The 19,958-nt window shown below is 46.0% G+C and overlaps 1 pseudogene; it reads left to right on the top strand.

Annotated features, from left to right (window-relative positions):
• Window positions 1-5,867: 5,867 nt before the first annotated feature.
• Window positions 5,868-5,986, top strand: LOC135052246 (5S ribosomal RNA; annotated as a pseudogene).
• Window positions 5,987-19,958: the final 13,972 nt, after the last annotated feature.

Genomic DNA, 19,958 nt, shown 5'->3' with positions numbered 1-19,958 from the left:
AGGTGAGTATCAGTTCAAGTAATTCAATCAGAAATTCAACCGGAGGAGAACCCACATGATGTCGAGTAAGGACCCGTCTCACAGTCTCAATACCGGCACCATGTGGGATCACCGTATACAGTGAAGTAACATCCATGGTAACCAGCAGGTCACCAGGTACATGTGGCACTGAGTCCAACAGTTCTAAAAAATGACCAGTATCACGAAGATAGCTTTTGGTATGTTTCACACAAGGTTGTAAAAATGTATCTAGATATTGTGCTACCGGTGAAAACAGAGAGTTACGGGCCGAGATTATAGGCCTACCTGGTGGAGCATCAAGGGTCTTATGGACCTTAGGCAGAAGGTATAAGATTGGACAAATGGGATATTCAGTTCTAAGAAATCCTAAAGTGTCTTCATCAATCCACTTATTGTTAAAAGCTAGATCCAATAGGTTATCCAACCGTGTCTTAAAGCCCACTACCGGGTCGCAATCAAGTAACCTGTAAGTTCCAGTGTCAGCTAGTTGTCTTAATGCCTCAGTGTGGTAATCAGACGTATTTAAGATTACCACTGCCCCTCCCTTATCAGCTGATCTAATTGTGATCTTAGGGTTTTCTTTAAGATTGGTTAATGCCTGCCTCTCCAAAGGAGTAAGGTTATATCGGATTCTACCCTGTTTCTCAAGTGATTTTTTGATGTTATCATCTTACATCCGAGTGAAAGTTTTAATACTGGGGTTATAGGACACAGGGTCATATGTGCTTTTTTTCTTAAACGGTTTCATAACTCCAGTACTGTCACTGATTTGATCAAACTTTTCAGCAAGTCTTAGTTTACGTCCAAGTTTATATTTGTCAATAGACCAATTGAATTCATTGAATCTAGGTGTAGGGACGAAACTAAGGCCCTTAGACAGCAAACTCATTTCAGGCTCAGTGAGAATATGTGAAGATAAATTAATTATCAATTCTTTGGATTCTTGTTTTGTTTCTTCTTTTCTTTTGAATTTGCCCCGCCTGAGGTGGGGCCTTCTGCGTTTAAATTAGAGTCACCCAACCGTGAGCGTGTATTAGCTCGAGGAAGCGGAGGTCTTCTAGCTAATTGTGAATCAGATGAGTCTCGTTCAGAGGAGGAATTGCTGTGAAGCTGTGAATGATCAAATCTCTGTCTGGAATTTCTAAATCTAAATGGTATAGAGTTGTCACTACCAGTAAGCCACCGGTATACCCGGTGTTCCTTATAGTCCCTGTCTACTTTCTCTAATTTAGTCCTCTTAAAGGAGATCAACTCTTTTCGATATTTGTCAGTCTGTTGCTTTAATTTCACCATCCACTGTTGTGAGGTATCTGACTGTAGTGTCTCTACAGCGCCTGGACGGATTTGTGCAATTTCACTCCGTATCTTTTTTAAATCAGCCCCCACCTCCTCTATTACTAGAAGAAGCAAGTCAAAGGAGCACTTATTAAGGACAGTGCACCACCTGCTACAGAAGGTCGAATTACTTCTACCAATAGTGGGTATATTTCTCAGGCGAAAACCCAGAGGGATTTGTTTTTTACGAAAGTAATCTGATAAAAACTGACCATGTAGCAGGAGGTCCACTTCCCTTTTCTCTAAATTAACCAATTTGTGATATGTATCAATTAAATTCTCAGCTGGAAGTTTTTCAAAATCACTGAATTCAGATAATACACGTTCAGCATCCTCATCAGTAAGAGCCAATAAATCATGTTCAGCAGCAAATAACAATTCGGTAGAAACAAGATTCTCCATTAGTACAATCAATGCAACGCATGAAAAGCTATAGCATATTCTGTCTACTACCACAGAACTGGGCTATTGTGGAATTATAACCTGATGGTTATCTTTCATCTGGAAATGCACCCCAGCATGAATATGGATTATGTGAGTGTGGACCCCACGGATTGATTTTATATATATATGTATATATACAGTGGAGCAAAAAAGTATTTGGAAAGCCACCGACTGTGCAAGTTGACCCACTTGAAAAGATGAGGGAGGTCTGTAATTTCCATCATAGGTACACTTCAACTGTAAGAGACAGAATCTGGGGGGAAAAAACGGGAAATCACATTGTGTGATTTTTAAACAATTTATTTGTATATTCGTGTGGAAAATAAATATTTGGACACCTACCAAGCAGCAAGATTTCTGGCTCTCACAGACCTGTTACTTCTTTAAGAAGCTCTTCTATCCTCCACTCATTACTTGTATTAATGGCACCTGTTTGAATTGGTTATCTGTATAAAAGACACCTGTCCACACCCTCAAACAGTCAGACTGCTACCTCTCCACCATGGCCAAGATCAGAGAGCTGTCTAAGGACACCAGGGACAAAATTGTAGAGCTGCACAAGGCTGGGATGAGCTACTCGACAACAGGCAAGCAGCTTGGTGAGAAGAGATCAACTGTTGGTGCAATTATTAAAAAATTTAAAAAATACAAGATCACTGACAATCTCCCTAGACCTGGGGCTCCATGCAAGATCTCAACTCGTGGGGTATCAACGATCTTGAGAATGGTGAGGAATCAGCCCAGAACTACACGGGGGACCTGGTCAATGACCTTAAGAGAGCTGGGACCACAGTCACAAAGGTTACCATTAGTAACACACTACGTTGTCATGAATTGAAATCCTGCAGCGCCTGAAAGGTCCCCCTGCTTAAGCCAGCACATGTCCAGGCCCATCATAAAGTTTGCCAGTGACCATCTGGATGATCCAGAGGAGGATTGGGAGAATGTAATGTGTGAGCAACAGGAAGAAAAAAGAAAGACTCTGTGTTGGGGCACACTTAGAAATTTGAAATAAATTTATTAAAACTTAACATTTAATTAATGAAAGTAATAAAGAGTTTGATACAAAAAAATGTTCAAAAGCACAAGGTATACATATATTATTGACAGAGGTTGCGACAAAAAGTTTAGGTACTAAAATGAAATCAGGATAAGCCTGATACAAGATTAAGAGCACCTGTGGTGAAAAATATATAATGAAAAATACAAAAAAGGTGGTGCCTAAGTAGATCAGAAATCAAAAAACGGGGTAGAGGTAGACAATATGTGCATATAATCATTGCAGTGATAATTATAGGTAGACACCTAGTCTGAATACCTCATAGAAATAAATAAAAGGGCACAAGGGTTCATAATTGGGATGTCAAATGACTAAGGGTAATCGCCATCGCTCTATCAAAAGAGCCAGATGGCATACCAATCAAATACCCAGGGACACTCTGATCTTCCCTAATAAGGAAACAGTGAATTCATCTACACAAAATAACACTCTAAGATTTGTGGGTACTTTCTGTAAGGAGTGGAAATTGATTAAAGAATCCATTGACAAACATTGGTCAATTTTACACCTGGATGAGGATCTTTCCAAGACTATTGGACAGAAGGTATCCATGAGTTGGAGACGTTCCAGAAATCTCAAGGACAGACTAACCAGTAGCCATTACACCAAGAATCCAAAGAAAACCACCACTCTCAAAGGCTCCTTTCCTTGCGGAAATTGTAAAGCATGTTCTCATATGACCAAAATGTCAACCATACGGGATCGCTATGACAACTTGCTAACCATCGAACAATTTATCAACTGCAATGCTATTGGAGTTGTGTACTGTATCTACTGCAGTTGCGACATGAAATATGTGGGCATCACTACAAGGGCCCTAAAACAACGTATTTTAGAACATGTTGGGTCTGTGAGGAACGCCTCAATTGATCTCTCAAAACACAAAAAAATTGACCTCTGTCGCACGCCACTTCCATCACCATCATGGGAGTAACCCGAATGACTTGAAAGCCTTTGGACTAGAGAAAATCAGCTTGGGTATACGTGGTGGCGACCTCATGAAAGAGCTTTTGAGACATGAATCTGAATGGACTTTCAAATTGGATTGCCTAGCACCTAAGGGCATGAATGAATACATAAATTATGCGGCTTTTCTCTAAATAATTCTCCAACACACCTCCTCACTGCACAATACTTATATTACCATCTTTTTCTTTCCTCACAATATTCATTTGTCCTCTCACCTCCTCTGTATTCCTTCCCCCCACCCCCCTCTCCCTCTTTCCCCCATATTTCACACTCAGCTATTATCACCTTTATTCTTCAAACTTTCTTGGCCTCACACTCACCCACCCATTACCCTTTCCCCTCTTCACACACAGCCCTATCAGAACCCCACGTATTATTGTTACTTCCACTTCCACACCGCAATTCCTCATTTATTATATGTAATAAATTATTTGCAATTACTACTCATATCACCAGATTTTCTCAGTCCTATCGCAAACCCTCTCCTACTCTCCCATTAGGGGAATCTGCATATCAATTTCGCAACCGAAACATGATAAGGGGTTTTATATTATAACAGCACTGCTGATTCTCCTATTTGTAGCCGCTGCATCTCCCTGTTACATATTTTTCATGATTATATTTACTTTTATTTTATAACGTTTATATATTTTTATATATTTCTCATTTGGACTTTATTGCTCTTTCAGATTTATTCTCCTTCAATATTTGACATCCCTATACTTAACCCAACTAATCATTTGTCTCTCTCCCCTCTCATTATTCTATACTCTAATTTTGAAGATCAAACATTTCTATTTATTTATTCATTATATTTTTTCTATGCTTCCCATTTGATTTAAGCCCTGAAGATCCGCTACGCTAATGCACACCATGGCAATCAGATGAGCTACTAATATGCACAAATGCATTGCAACACTACCAGCCGTGTTAAGAACCTTTTCCGTGTACCCGGCCACCTAACAACGGTTACTTAGCAACTCCAGCCTCACAGCGTAATCGAATGAATCTACTTCCGGCTTGACGTCACTTCGGGTGAAACGCAAACTCCGGAATACACGCGACCACGTGACTTCCGGCCAAGAACGACACTTCCGGTCGGACGCGACCGTGGGATCCCGATATACAGAACATTTGATTGAATTATTCTTATGGCAGTCACCTCCTTATGACCTTACATTTTAGATGCCAGCCTCTTTTTGTTTTGATGTCTTTGTTTATCAGCACAATCCTTTTAAAACGAGGATGATGTCACTATGGACCTCCACCAATCTGGATCCTTAATGATGCTAAGCCCTCCCTGCTCCCTCCCCCCCTCTACCTTAAATACGGCAGCCTTCCCCTTATGCCCTGACACAGTGAACAAGCCACCCTGGTGAAACGGTCCGTCTGTGCTCAGTGATGCTGAACTCTTTATAGTTCAGATCACCTCTTGGTACTCCCTGGTATTGTATATGCCCATTGGGACTTCAATTATCATGTTATTTAACTGATATTGACATATAACTAATGTTTGCAAACTTGATCCTTAATTACTGTTTCAAAACCATTTTTTTTTTCTTCCTTTGAAGGTAATACTATTTTGCAGAAATCTCTTCTACATAACAGGACTTTGTATCCATTTGGTAAATTTGTATCCCATTACCATGCAGCCTGTGTTTATTTTCCTTTCTCCATTTAACTGTTATTCCCTTGATTGTTTTATTTTTATTTTACAATCTACTTATTTCTGAAACTTTGTGATCTCGCTACACCTCCTTCTCTTTCCTTTTTCCTTCCTTTTTTTCAATAGGCGAGCTTAACCCACCTCTCTCATCCACTGTCCGCTATAAATTTACAAGACAGTGGACAGCAGAAGGCAGGGTTCCCTCCCTATTCTGAGCATATCTCACGTCTAATTTTAGTACCCTCTCATCCAGATGCGAGACCACTCTCTGCAATGCCCACAGCAACAGAGAATCTGCGCTAGAAACTGGACAGCAGAAGTACCTTGTTGCTCACTACTCATTACACTCTCTCATTTGTGTCTTAGTGTTTCTATTACTGCCATATTTCAGCAGCAACGCCCAATCTCATCCGATCTTGGAAGCTAAGCGCTGACAAGCCTGATCAGTACCTAGTAGGGTGACCTCTTGGGAATATCAGGTGCAGTAAGGTTGTGACCTCTGATCTCAAACAGCAGAAGTGTTAGAGCAACTTCTGAACCTTCCTATTCTTTATCCAACTTTCCTGCAAACCTTCAATTTATCAACAATTGGCTTTGCCCTTGTGTTTATTTTTCAATGCTCCTTTTGGTAACATAACTTATTATATTTTTCTCTCAAATACTTTGTTATCTTTAAGGATCCACTTCTTAGCAAACAGAATCTCTACCAGGCGATTACCCTTAGTCATTTGACATCCCAATTATGAACCCTTGTGCCCTTTATTTATTTCTATGAGGTATTCAGACTAGGTGTCTACCTATAATTATCACTGCAGTGATTATATGCACATGTCGTCTACCTCTACCCCGTTTTTTGATTTCTGATCTACTTAGGCACCACCTTTTTTGTATTTTTCATTATATATTTTTCACCACAGGTGCTCTTAATCTTGTATCAGGCTTATCCTGATTTCATTTTAGTACCTAAACTTTTTGTCGCAACCTCTGTCAATAATATATGTATACCTTGTGCTTTTGAACATTTTTTTGTATCAAACTCTTTATTACTTTCATTAATTAAATGTTAAGTTTTAATAAATTTATTTCAAATTTCTAAGTGTGCCCCAACACAGAGTCTTTCTTTTTTCTTCCTGTTGCTCAACCATTACTGACTCTGGGAGCACCACCAACTTAAACAATTGTTTAGATATCTTCATCAAGAATCTTTAAACTCAGTATCGTTGGTCATTTTCTGAACAGTTTTCTACAATCTGTGTATTAATCTATGTTCTTCATTACCATTCTTCTCCTGTGCGGAACCAAACCAAATCTCTGTGGAGAATGTAATGTGGTCAGATGAGAGCAAAATCAAACTTTTTGGTATAAACTCCACTCGCCGTGTTTGGAGGGAGAAGAATGATGAATGGCATCCCAAGAACACCATACCCACTGTGAAGCATGGGGGTGGAAACATCATGCCTTGGGGCTGCTTTTCTGCAAAGGGGACAAGACGACTGATCCGTATTAAGAAGAGGATGAATGGGACCATGTATAGTGAGATTTTGGGCAAAAACCTCCTTCTCTCAGTAAGAGCATTGAAGATGGAACGTGGCTGTGTCTACCAGCATGACAATGACCCCAAACACACCACCCGGTCAACTAAGTAGTGGCTCCGTAAGAAGCATTTCAAGGTCCTGGAGTGTCCTAGCCAGTCTCCAGACCTCAACCCAATAGAAAATCTGTGGAGGGAGTTGAAAGTCTGTGTTGCCCTGCGACAGCCCCAAAACATGACAGATCTAGAGAAGATCTGCATGGAAGAGTGGTCCAAAATACCTGCTACAGTGTGTGTGCAAACCTGGTCAAAAACTACAGGAAACGTTTGACCTCTGTAATTGCCAACCGAGGTTATATTACATAGTATTGAGTTAAACTTTTCTGGCCATTTGTCAGACAATATGAATGATAACTCACAAACTTTTCTTTCACTCATGTTTAGTGGTTGGGTGAAGCCATTTATTGTCAAACAACTGTGTTTACTCTTTTTAAATCATAATCACAACAGAAACTACCCAAATGACCCTGATCAAAAGTTTACATACCCCAGTTCTTAATACCGTGTATTGCCCCCTTTAACATCAATGACAGGTTGAAGTCTTTTGTGGTAGTTGTGGATGAGGCTCTTTATTCTTCTTGGCAAAAAGCCTCCAGTTCCCGTAAATTCTTGGTCTGTCTTGCATGAACTGCACGTTTGAGATCTCCCCAGAGTGGCTCAATGATATTGAGGTCAGGAGACTGAGATGGCCACTCCAGAACCTTCACTTTATTCTGAAGTAGCCAATGACAGTTCGACTTGGCCTTGTGTTTTGGATCATTTTCATGTTGGAACGTCCAAGTACGTCCCATGCGCAGCTTCCGGGCTGATGAGTGCAAATTTTCCTCCAGTATTTTCTGATAACATGCTGCATTCATCTTGCCATAAATTTTGACCAAGTTTCCAGTGCCTTTGTAGCTCACAAAACATCAGCGATCCACCTCCGCGTTTCACAGTAAGAATGGTGTACCTTTCATTATAGGCCTTGTTGACTCCTCTCCAAATGTAATGTTTATGGTTGTGGCCAAAAAGTAAAATTTTGGTCTCATCACTCCAAATGACTTTCTTCCAGAAGTTTTGAGGCTTGTCTCTGTGCTGTTTGGAGTATTGTAAGCGGGATGCTTTGTGGCATTTGCGTAGTAATGGCTTTCTTCTGGCGAATCGACCATGCAGTCCATTTTTTTCAAATGCCTCCTTATTGTGCATCTTGAAACAACCACACCACTTTTTTTCAGAGAGTCCTGTATTTCAGCTGAAATTATTTGTGGATTTTTCTTTGCATCCCGACCAATTTTCCTGGCAGTTGTGGCTGAAATTTTTATTGGTCTACCTGACCGTGATTTGGTTTCCACAGAATCCCTCATTTTCTACTTCTTAATTAGAGTTTGAACACTGCTGATTGGCATTCTCAGTTGCTTGGATATCTTTTTATATCCCTTTCCTGTTTTATACAGTTCAATTACCTTTTCCCGCAGATCCTTTGACAATTCTTTTGCTTTTTGCTTTCCCCATGGCTCAGAATCCAGACACGTCAGTGCAGCACTGGATGAAAGATGCAAGGGTCTTTCAGGAGTCCAGAAACTCACTGACCTTTTATACACACACACACTGATTACAAGCAAACAGATCACAGGTGAGGATGGTTACCTTTAGTAGCCATTCAAACCCGTTTGTGTCAACTTGTGTGCATATTATCAGGCCAAAATCTCCAGGGTATGTAAACTTTTGATCAGGGTCATTTGGGTAGTTTCTGTTGTCATTATGATTTAAAAAGAGTAAACACAGTTGTTTGACAATAAATGGCATCACCCAACCACTAACCATGAGTGAAAGAAAAGTTTGTGAGTTATCATTCATATTCTCTGACAAATGTCCAGAAAATCACAAATTCTGCTAGGATATGTAAACTTATGAGCGCAACTGTATCTTATTCAGGCAGTTTGCCAAAACTCCGACATATGACTGCCAGTATTCCTAAAGGGAACTTCAACCAATAGTTCCCACAAGGAACCTTATAAAGGAGTTTTTTATAATTATTTTTAAGGCAATCTGTAGAAACATCCATCTAGGATTACCAGCATTCCTAAGACTAACCACCAATAAAGCTCCTATCAGGAGCCAGCATAAGAGATTCAATTATTCTTATATCTAAGGTTGTGATCCTCCACACATAAATCTACTAATGGCAAATAAGCCTGTTTTTTATATTCGTTACCCCTAATGAAGTCGATAAGACGAAATGCGTTAGTTTTGTCAGTCAGAAGTCTCCAACCTAGTTTGTGAAGATACTCCCTCTCGAGCTTGCACCTTGTAAAAGGTGAGGGAGTATCCAGAGTTAATACTATACAACAAACGTACTGGTTGTATTTTCTGACATTATCATTCATTTTTTTTTTAAAAACACATCTTTGTGAACATTACATGATGAACTTTGTGTAAAAATTCCATTTGTTCAAATGTATGCTATTAAAATATTTTTTTACTAATTGGCCTTGGGCCTCTTGTTTGGGTGACTATTTGGTGAGGGGTGTCTGTTACAGGTTCCCAGATACAAACTTTCTCCAGTATATGATTCACACCTACGGAAATAACACTGAAAGAGCCATTGTAAATAAGAATTTACTTACCGATAATTCTATTTCTCGTAGTCCGTAGTGGATGCTGGGAACTCCGTAAGGACCATGGGGAATAGCGGCTCCGCAGGAGACTGGGCACAAATAGAAAGCTTTAGTACTACCTGGTGTGCACTGGCTCCTCCCCCCATGACCCTCCTCCAAGCCTCAGTTAGGATACTGTGCCCGGACGAGCGTACACAATAAGGAAGGATTTTGAATCCCGGGTAAGACTCATACCAGCCACACCAATCACACCGTATAACTTGTGATCTGAACCCAGTTAACAGTATGATAACAGAGGAGCCTCTAGAAAAGATGGCTCACTACAACAATAACCCGATTTAGTTAACAAAAACTATGTACAAGTATTGCAGACAATCCGCACTTGGGATGGGCGCCCAGCATCCACTACGGACTACGAGAAATAGAATTATCGGTAAGTAAATTCTTATTTTCTCTGACGTCCTAGTGGATGCTGGGAACTCCGTAAGGACCATGGGGATTACACCAAAGCTCCCAAACGGGCGGGAGAGTGCGGATGACTCTGCAGCACCGAATGAGAGAACTCCAGGTCCTCCTCAGCCAGGGTATCAAATTTGTAGAATTTAGCAAACGTGTTTGCCCCTGACCAAGTAGCTGCTCGGCAAAGTTGTAAAGCCGAGACCCCTCGGGCACCCGCCCAAGATGAGCCCACTTTCCTTGTGGAATGGGCTTTTACAGATTTAGGCTGTGGCAGGCCTGCCACAGAATGAGCAAGCTGAATTGTACTACAAATCCAACGAGCAATAGTCTGCTTAGAAGCAGGAGCACCCAGCTTGTTGGGTGCATACAGGAAAAACAGCGAGTCAGATTTTCTGACTCCAGCCGTCCTGGAAACATATATTTTCAGGGCCCTGACTACGTCCAGCAACTTGGAGTCCTCCAAGTCCCTAGTAGCCGCAGGTACCACAATAGGCTGGTTCAGGTGAAACGCTGAAACCACCTTAGGGAGAAATTGAGGACGAGTCCTCAATTCTGCCCTATCCGTATGAAAAATTAGGTAAAGGCTTTTATAGGATAAAGCCGCCAATTCTGACACGCGCCTGGCTGACGCCAGGGCCAACAGCATTACCACTTTCCATGTGAGATATTTTAAGTCCACAGTGGTGAGTGGTTCAAACCAATGTGATTTTAGGAACCCCAAAACCACATTGAGATCCCAAGGTGCCACTGGAGGCACAAAAGGAGGCTGTATATGCAGCACTCCTTTGACAAACGTCTGAACTTCAGGAACTGAAGCCAGTTCTTTTTGGAAGAAGATCGACAGGGCCGAAATTTGAACCTTAATGGACCCTAATTTTAGGCCCATAGACCGTCCTGTTTGCAGGAAATGCAGGAACCGACCCAGTTGAAATTCCTCTGTAGGGGCCTTCCTGGCCTCGCACCACGCTGTCATGTGGTGAACCCGGTGTTAGTGAGGTCTGTGCGGGCGACTGGAGGATTATATGAATGCTACCACTGACCTGGTTTGGGACTGTTGTGGACTCTGGGTTTCTTCCGGTGACTGGGAAGAGGAACCGCAGCAGAGATGGCCGAATCTAGGTTCTCCTCATGCAGGATTAGGTCGGCAGACAGGAGGCATGCTGAAGGTCTCCTGAAAGACAGAACTGGAAAGGCACTGATGAATCAGTGAAGAATACCAGGTATAATTGTGCTAAAGGGCACGGGGTGCTTGGAGACACTGAGGTGCTTGCGGACACTGAGGTGCTTGCGGACACTGAGGTGCTTGCGGACACTGAGGTGCTTGCGGACACTGAGGTGCTTGGAGACACTGAGGTGCTTGGAGACACTGAGGTGCTTGGAGACACTGAGGTACGTGGAGGCACTGAGGTGCGTGGAGGCACTGGGGTGCGTAGAGACACTGGGGTGCGTAGAGACACTGGGGTGCGTAGGGGTGCTGAGGCACGGAGGTGCTGGAAGCACGGAGATGCTGAGGCACGGAGGTACTGAGGCACGGAGGTGCTGTGGCACGGAGGTGCTGTGGCACGGAGGCACTGAGGCACGGAGGTACTGAGGCACGGAGGTACTGAGGCACAGAGGTGCTGGAAGCACGGAGGTGCTGGAAGCACGGAGGTGCTGAGGCACTGAGGCACGGAGATGCTGAGGCACGGAGGTGCTGTGGCACGGAGGTGCTGTGGCACGGAGGTGCTGTAAGCACGGAGGTACTGAGGCACGGAGGTACTGAGGCACGGAGGTACTGAGGCACGGAGGTGCCGGAAGCACGGAGGTGCTGAGGCACAGAGATGCTGAGGCACTGAGGTGCTGAGGCACGGAGATGCTGAGTCACGGAGATACTGCGGTGCTGGAAGCACGGAGATGCTGAGGCACGAGGTACTGAGCCCTGGAGATCCCAACTACAACAGTAGTAAAACTGAAACACGACAGCTGTGGTTTTCAGTGGAGAACACGGAATTCAGTACTGTGCCTTTAAGACGAAACATTGCAGCTGTACCTTTACATTGAGACTCAGGGAAATGGTGAAATCAATTGGCAACACACAAATAAACCAAACGGTAACAAGGGAACAGAGTTTCCACAGGAACTTAGGTACAAAGGTTACCTTTAGGGAGCTCAGCTTAAGACCCACACAAGGCTGTATGTGACACAAGGAACTGGCCCAGATTCCAACTCAGCCTCCTGATTTATACTTCCTGGTCCTTGATGATTGGTGGGCAGGATTAGGTGATGTCACTGTCATGTGACTACTCTAGCCAAGGCTGTGATGTAGAATGAGGCCTAGCAGGCCAAGAGAACACTGAAGCCTGGACTTCTGCAAAACACAGGATGCTTGCTTCTAGATTACTGAATTCAGCCTCACACAGGAGATCACCACAGGTGGAGCTGATTACCTCTCAGGCAGAGAACTCAGGAAAACTCATAGTGCTGACAAGCTGTTTAACTCCGTGAGTGAAAAGACACAGGATCCAGGACAGATGGCAGGGGTAAGTCACCAAATATAAACCTACAGTCAGGATTGTGACAGTATCCCCCTCTTCAAGGGTGGACTCCGGACACCCATCTTGAATCTTAGAGGAACTTGATGAATAACTTGTACACAAAGCTTCTAAAAAGTGGAAACCAGAGGGTCCAGAACAAAACTTAAGCTGGATTCTTTAGAAGTCTTCCTGATCTTCATCTTTAGAACAGGTAGACCATCCATCATAGACAAGACTGGAATTTCCTTCATCCGAAAGGACTGAGGAATAAACTGTAGAAGGTTCCTCTCCTCGTTTTGTAGTGCGAGAAGATTGTGCTTTCGAAGCTAGCACTCCACTGAGGCTTAAATTAAATCTTGTTCTATAACGAGGACTTTTCATACAGAGACCTGTAGAGCTTTTTGGTGATTCTGGAACCTCTTCATGCATGGAAGCATAACAGGAAGGAACAGCACCTCCCAGGAAAGGAGTAGCATCATAAACTGGATCAAATTCAGAGTCTGAGTCCAAGTCTAACGGAAAATACGAATCTCCTTTAGATACACAGTTTGAAAATGACCTAGAAGTGCACTGTAACTTTAAATTCTTTGGCGGAGAACTTAGTATTGAGCTAGGAGAGACTCCTACATGACCAACCTGAATGGTCGGATTCCTACGGAAGGAGATACTTGGACTATCTTTGGCAGGCTTAGAGGATGAAACTGAAGAAAGCTTTGGCTGGACGAGTAGGACTGGATTGGATCCGAGGATACTTGAATTGGCTGGAGCCAAAGGAGACGGACCAGGCTGGTCCTGGAGTATTGCTGGACCGGCTGTAACCGGGACGGACTGACCAGGCAGAACCTGGAGTATTGCTGGACCGGCTGGAACCGGGACGGACTGACCAGGCTGGGCCTGGAGTATTGCTGGACCGGCTGGAACCGGGACGGACTGACCAGGCAGGGCCTGGAATATTGCTGGACCGTCTGGAACCGGGACGGACTGACCAGGCAGGGCCTGGAGTATTGCTGGACCGGCTGGAACCGGGACGGGCTGAGCCCTTTCTTCACAGGGCTGGGCTGAGGCAAGAGCCCCCACTTCACGGGGCTGGGCTGAGGCAAGAGCCCCCTCTTCACGGGGCTGGGGTGAGGCAAGAGCCCCCTCTTCACGGGGCTGGGCTGAGGCAAGAGCCCCCTCTTCACGGGGCTGGGCTGAGGCAAGAGCCCCCTCTTCACGGGGCTGGGCTGAGGCAAGAGCCCCCTCTTCACGGGGCTGGGCTGAGGCAAGAGCCCCCTCTTCACGGGGCTGGGCAGCACTCTGTAGAATCTCTGGCTGGGCAGCACTCTGTAGAATCTCTGGCTGGGCAGCACTCTGTAGACTCTCTGGCTGGGCAGCACTCTGTAGACTCTCTGGCTGGGCAGCACTCTGTAGACTCTCTGGCTGGGCAGCACTCTGTAGACTCTCTGGCTGGGCAGCACTCTGTAGACTCTCTGGCTGGGCAGCACTCTGTAGACTCTCTGGCTGGGCAGCACTCTGTAGACTCTCTGGCTGGGCAGCACTCTGTAGACTCTCTGGCTGGGCAGCACTCTGTAGACTCTCTGGCTGGGCAGCACTCTGTAGACTCTCTGGGGCTGGACGCTCTGAAGACGCCCCTCCTGGGGCTGGACGCTCTGAAGACGCCCCTCCTGGGGCTGGACGCTCTGAAGACACCCCTCCTGGGGCTGGACGCTCTGAAGACGCCCCTCCTGGGGCTGGACGCTCTGAAAACGCCCCTCCTGGGGCTGGACGCTCTGAAGACGCCCCTCCTGGGGCTGGACGCTCTGAAGACGCCCCTCCTGGGGCTGTGGACACGGACTCCTCTGTGACTGTAAATGGCTTGAACATTCTTCTCTGGACACCCAACTTGGGATAAGGTCTTTTAACCACCGGACCCCAGTCATAAATTTGAGTCTCTCTCAGAAGAGTAGCCTTCTTGATACCCCCGTCAGCAGCAGAAGGATCGGATACTGTGGATGACTTGTAGACATGAGCACTATGATACTGAGATTTGTCACTATTACCTGGCTTGCGAAGAATGCAGTCTTTAACAAAATGACCAGAATTTCCACAGTAAAGACAGAGATGTAGCTCCTTACGCCGCTGACGTTCAGCTTCAGAGAGCTTGGGCCGTGGATAGCTCTGATGAAAAACTTTCCCTTGCGCAGAGGAAGAGACTCTATTAACTGGATGGGACAAAACAGGATCAACAACGTTGGTAGTATTCCTGAGGAGATCAGGCATCACAGAGAGAATACTAGGCAAAAGTTCTTGTAACTGTAGTAACATCTGGTAGAAAATCTGCAGTTGGTCAGGAGTCTTAGAGCAGAAGGTCATAGAATCTCTGGAGGACGAATTCCGCTGCAGACACTGTGCCAATCGATGCTGAGTCGACTCCAGACCTTCCAAGCGTCCTGCAATATTGCTTAGGAGGTCATGCGACAGACAAACACTTTCGGCCGGGTCCATGTGGCCAGTTCCTACTGTCATGACTAAGGTTTTGTGAACCCGGTGTTAGTGAGGTCTGTGCGGGCGACTGGAGGATTATATGAATGCTACCACTGACCTGGTTTGGGACTGTTGTGGACTCTGGGTTTCTTCCGGTGACTGGGAAGAGGAACCGCAGCAGAGATGGCCGAATCTAGGTTCTCCTCATGCAGGATTAGGTCGGCAGACAGGAGGCATGCTGAAGGTCTCCTGAAAGACAGAACTGGAAAGGCACTGATGAATCAGTGAAGAATACCAGGTATAATTGTGCTAAAGGGCACGGGGTGCTTGGAGACACTGAGGTGCTTGCGGACACTGAGGTGCTTGCGGACACTGAGGTGCTTGCGGACACTGAGGTGCTTGGAGACACTGAGGTGCTTGGAGACACTGAGGTGCTTGGAGACACTGAGGTGCTTGGAGACACTGAGGTACGTGGAGGCACTGAGGTGCGTGGAGGCACTGGGGTGCGTAGAGACACTGGGGTGCGTAGAGACACTGGGGTGCGTAGGGGTGCTGAGGCACGGAGGTGCTGGAAGCACGGAGATGCTGAGGCACGGAGGTACTGAGGCACGGAGGTGCTGTGGCACGGAGGCACGGAGGTACTGAGGCACGGAGGTACTGAGGCACGGAGGTGCTGGAAGCACGGAGGTGCTGGAAGCACGGAGGTGCTGTGGCACGGAGGTGCTGTGGCACGGAGGTACTGAGGCACGGAGGTACTGAGGCACGGAGGTACTGAGGCACGGAGGTGCCGGAAGCACGGAGGTGCTGAGGCACGGAGATGCTGAGGCACTGAGGTGCTGAGGCACGGAGATGCTGAGTCACGGAGATACTGCGGTGCTGGAAGCACGGAGATGCTGAGGCACGAGGTACTGAGCCCTGGAGATCCCAACTACAACAGTAGTAAAACTGAAACACGACAGCTGTGGTTTTCAGTGGAGAACACGGAATTCAGTACTGTGCCTTTAAGACAAAACATTGCAGCTGTACCTTTACATTGAGACTCAGGGAAATGGTGAAATCAATTGGCAACACACAAATAAACCAAACGGTAACAAGGGAACAGAGTTTCCACAGGAACTTAGGTACAAAGGTTACCTTTAGGGAGCTCAGCTTAAGACCCACACAAGGCTGTATGTGACACAAGGAACTGGCCCAGATTCCAACTCAGCCTCCTGATTTATACTTCCTGGTCCTTGATGATTGGTGGGCAGGATTAGGTGATGTCACTGTTATGTGACTACTCTAGCCAAGGCTGTGATGTAGAATGAGGCCTAGCAGGCCAAGAGAACACTGAAGCCTGGACTTCTGCAAAACACAGGATGCTTGCTTCTAGATTACTGAATTCAGCCTCACACAGGAGATCACCACAGGTGGAGCTGATTACCTCTCAGGCAGAGAACTCAGGAAAACTCATAGTGCTGACAAGCTGTTTAACTCCGTGAGTGAAAAGACACAGGATCCAGGACAGATGGCAGGGGTAAGTCACCAAATATAAACCTACAGTCAGGATTGTGACACACGCAACATATTTACGCCAAATACGGTAATAATGCTGCACGGTTACATCCTTCCTGGCTTTGATCAGGGTAGGGATGACTTCATCCGGAATGCCTTTTTCCTTCAGGATCCGGCGTTCAACCGCCATGCCGTCAAACGCAGCCGCGGTAAGTCTTGAAACAGACAGGGTCCCTGCTGGAGCAGGTCCCTTCGTAGAGGTAGAGGCCACGGGTCCTCTGTGAGCATCTCTTGAAGTTCCGGGTACCAAGTCCTTCTTGGCCAATCCGGAGCCACGAGTATAGTTCTTACTCCTCTCCTTCTTATGATTCTCAGTACCTTGGGTATGAGAGGCAGAGGAGGGAACACATACACTGACTGGTACACCCATGGTGTTACCAGAGCGTCCACAGCTATTGCCTGAGGGTCCCGTGACCTGGCGCAATACCTGTCTAGTTTTTTGTTGAGGCGGGATGCCATCATGTCCACCTTTGGTTTTTCCCAACGGTTCACAATCATGTGGAAGACTTCTGGGTGAAGTCCCCACTCTCCCGGGTGGAGGTCGTGCCTGCTGAGGAAGTCTGCTTCCCAGTTGTCCACTCCCGGAATGAACACTGCTGACAGTGCTATCACATGATTTTCCGCCCAGCGAAGAATCCTTGCAACTTCTGCCATTGCCCTCCTGCTTCTTGTGCCGCCCTGTCTGTTTACGTGGGCGACTGCCGTGATGTTGTCTGACTGAATCAGCACCGGCTGACCTTGAAGCAGAGGTCATGCTAGGCTTAGAGCATTGTAGATGGCCCTTAGCTCCAGGATATTTATGTGAAGTGATGTCTCCAGGCTTGACCACAAGCCCTGGAAATTTCTTCCTTGTGTGACTGCTCCCCAGCCTCTCAGGCTGGCATCCGTGGTCACCAGAACCCAGTCCTGAATGCCGAATCTGCGGCCCTCTAGAAGATGAGCACTCTGCAACCACCACAGAAGAGACACCCTTGTCCTTGGGGGCAGGGTTATCCGCTGATGCATCTGAAGATGCGATCCGGACCATTTGTCCAGCAGATCCCACTGGAATGTTCTTGCGTGGAATCTGCCGAATGGAATCGCTTCGTAGGAAGCTACCATCTTTCCCAGGACTCTTGTGCATTGATGCACTGAGACTTGCCCTGGTTTCAGGAGGTTTCTGACTAGGTCGGATAACTCCCTGGCTTTTTCCTCCGGAAGGAACACCTTTTTCTGGACTGTGTCCAGAATCATCCCTAGGAACAGAAGACGTGTCATCGGAATCAGCTGCGATTTTGGGATATTTAGAATCCAGCCGTGCTGCCGTAGCACTACCTGAGATAGTGCTACTCCGACTACTAACTGTTCTCTGGATCTTGCCCTTATCAGGAGATCGTCCAAGTAAGGGATAATTAAAACGCCTTTTCTTCGAAGAAGAATCATCATTTCGGCCATTACCTTGGTAAAGACCCGGGGTGCCGTGGATAATCCAAACGGCAGCGTCTGAAACTGATAGTGACAGTTTTGTACCACAAACCTGAGGTACCCTTGATGAGAAGGGTAAATGGGGACATGGAGGTAGGCATCTTTGATGTCCAGAGACACCATAAAGTCCCCCTCTTCCAGGTTCGCGATCACTGCTCTGAGTGACTCCATCTTGAACTTGAACCTTTGTATGTAAGTGTTCAAGGATTTCAGATTTAAAATAGGTCTTACCGAGCCGTCCGGCTTCGGTACCACAAACAGCGTTGAATAATACCCCTTCCCTTGTTGCAGGAGGGGTACCTTGATTATCACCTACTGGGAATACAGCTTGTGAACTGCCTCCAATACTGCCTCCCTGTCGGAGGGAGACGTTGGTAAAGCAGACTTCAGGAACCGGCGAGGGGGAGACGTCTCGAACTCCAATTTGTACCCCTGAGATACTACTTGAAGGATCCAGGGGTCCACTTGCGAGTGAGCCCACTGCGCGCTGAAATTCTTGAGACGGGCCCCCACCGTGCCTGAGTCCGCTTGTAAGGCCCCAGCGTCATGCTGAGGACTTGGCAGAAGCGGGGGAGGGCTTTTGTTCCTGGGAATTGGCTGTCTGTTGCAGTCTTTTTCCCCTTCCTCTGCCCCGGGGCAAAAAAGAGGAACCTTTTGCCCGCTTGCCCTTATGGGGACGAAAGGACTGAGCCGGATAAGACGGCGTCTTTTTATGTTGAGAGGCGACCTGGGGTAAAAATGTGGATTTCCCAGCAGTTGCCGTGGCCACCAGGTCCGATAGACCGACCCCAAATAACTCCTCCCCTTTATAAGGCAATATTTCCATATGCCGTTTAGAGTCCGCATCACCTGACCACTGTCGCGTCCATAATCCTCTTCTGGCAGAAATGGACAGCGCACTCACTCTTGATGCCAGAGTGGAAATATCCCTCTGTGCATCTCGCATATATAGAAATGCATCTTTTAAATGCTCTATAGTCAACAATATACTGTCCCTATCCAGGGTATCAATATTTTCAGTCAGGGAATCCGACCAAGCCACCCCAGCGCTGCACATCCAGGCTGAGGCGAATGCTGGTCGCAGTATAACACCAGTATGTGTGTATATACTTTTTAGGATATTTTCCAGTTTTCTGTCACCTGGTTCCTTGAGGGCGGCCGTATCAGGAGACGGTAACGCCACTTGTTTTGATAAGCGTGTGAGCGCTTTATCCACTCTAGGGGGTGTTTCCCAACGCGCCCTAACCTCTGGCGGGAAAGGGTATAATGCCAATAACTTTTTTGAAATTATCAGTTTTTTTATCGGGGGAAACCCACGCTTCATCACACACTTCATTTAATTCGTCTGATTCAGGAAAAACTACAGGTAGTTTTTTCACACCCCACATAATACCCTTTTTAGTGGTACTTGCAGTATCAGAAATGTTTAACACCTCTCTCATTGCCGTGATCATGTAACGTGTGGCCCTACTGGAAGTCACGTTTGTCTCCTCACCGTTGACACTGGAGTCAGTATCCGTGTCGACGTCAGTATCCACCACCTGAGGTAACGGCCTTTTTAGAGCCCCTGATGGTTTCTGAGACGCCTGGACAGGGACTAGCTGATTAGTCGGCTGTCTCATGTCATCAACTGTCTTTTGTAAGGAGCTGACACTGTCACGTAAATCCTTCCATAAAGCCATCCACTCAGGTGTCGACTCCCTAGGGGGTGACATCTCTATTATAGGCAATTGCTCCGCCTCCACATCATTTTCCTCCTCATACATGTCGACACAAACGTACCGACACACAGCACACGCACAGGGAATGCTCTGATAGAGGA

This window comes from Pseudophryne corroboree, chromosome 2, assembly GCF_028390025.1.
Source record: "Pseudophryne corroboree isolate aPseCor3 chromosome 2, aPseCor3.hap2, whole genome shotgun sequence".
NCBI classification, from domain to species: Eukaryota; Metazoa; Chordata; class Amphibia; order Anura; family Myobatrachidae; genus Pseudophryne; species Pseudophryne corroboree.
This window is presented reverse-complemented; position numbering and strand designations above follow the sequence as displayed.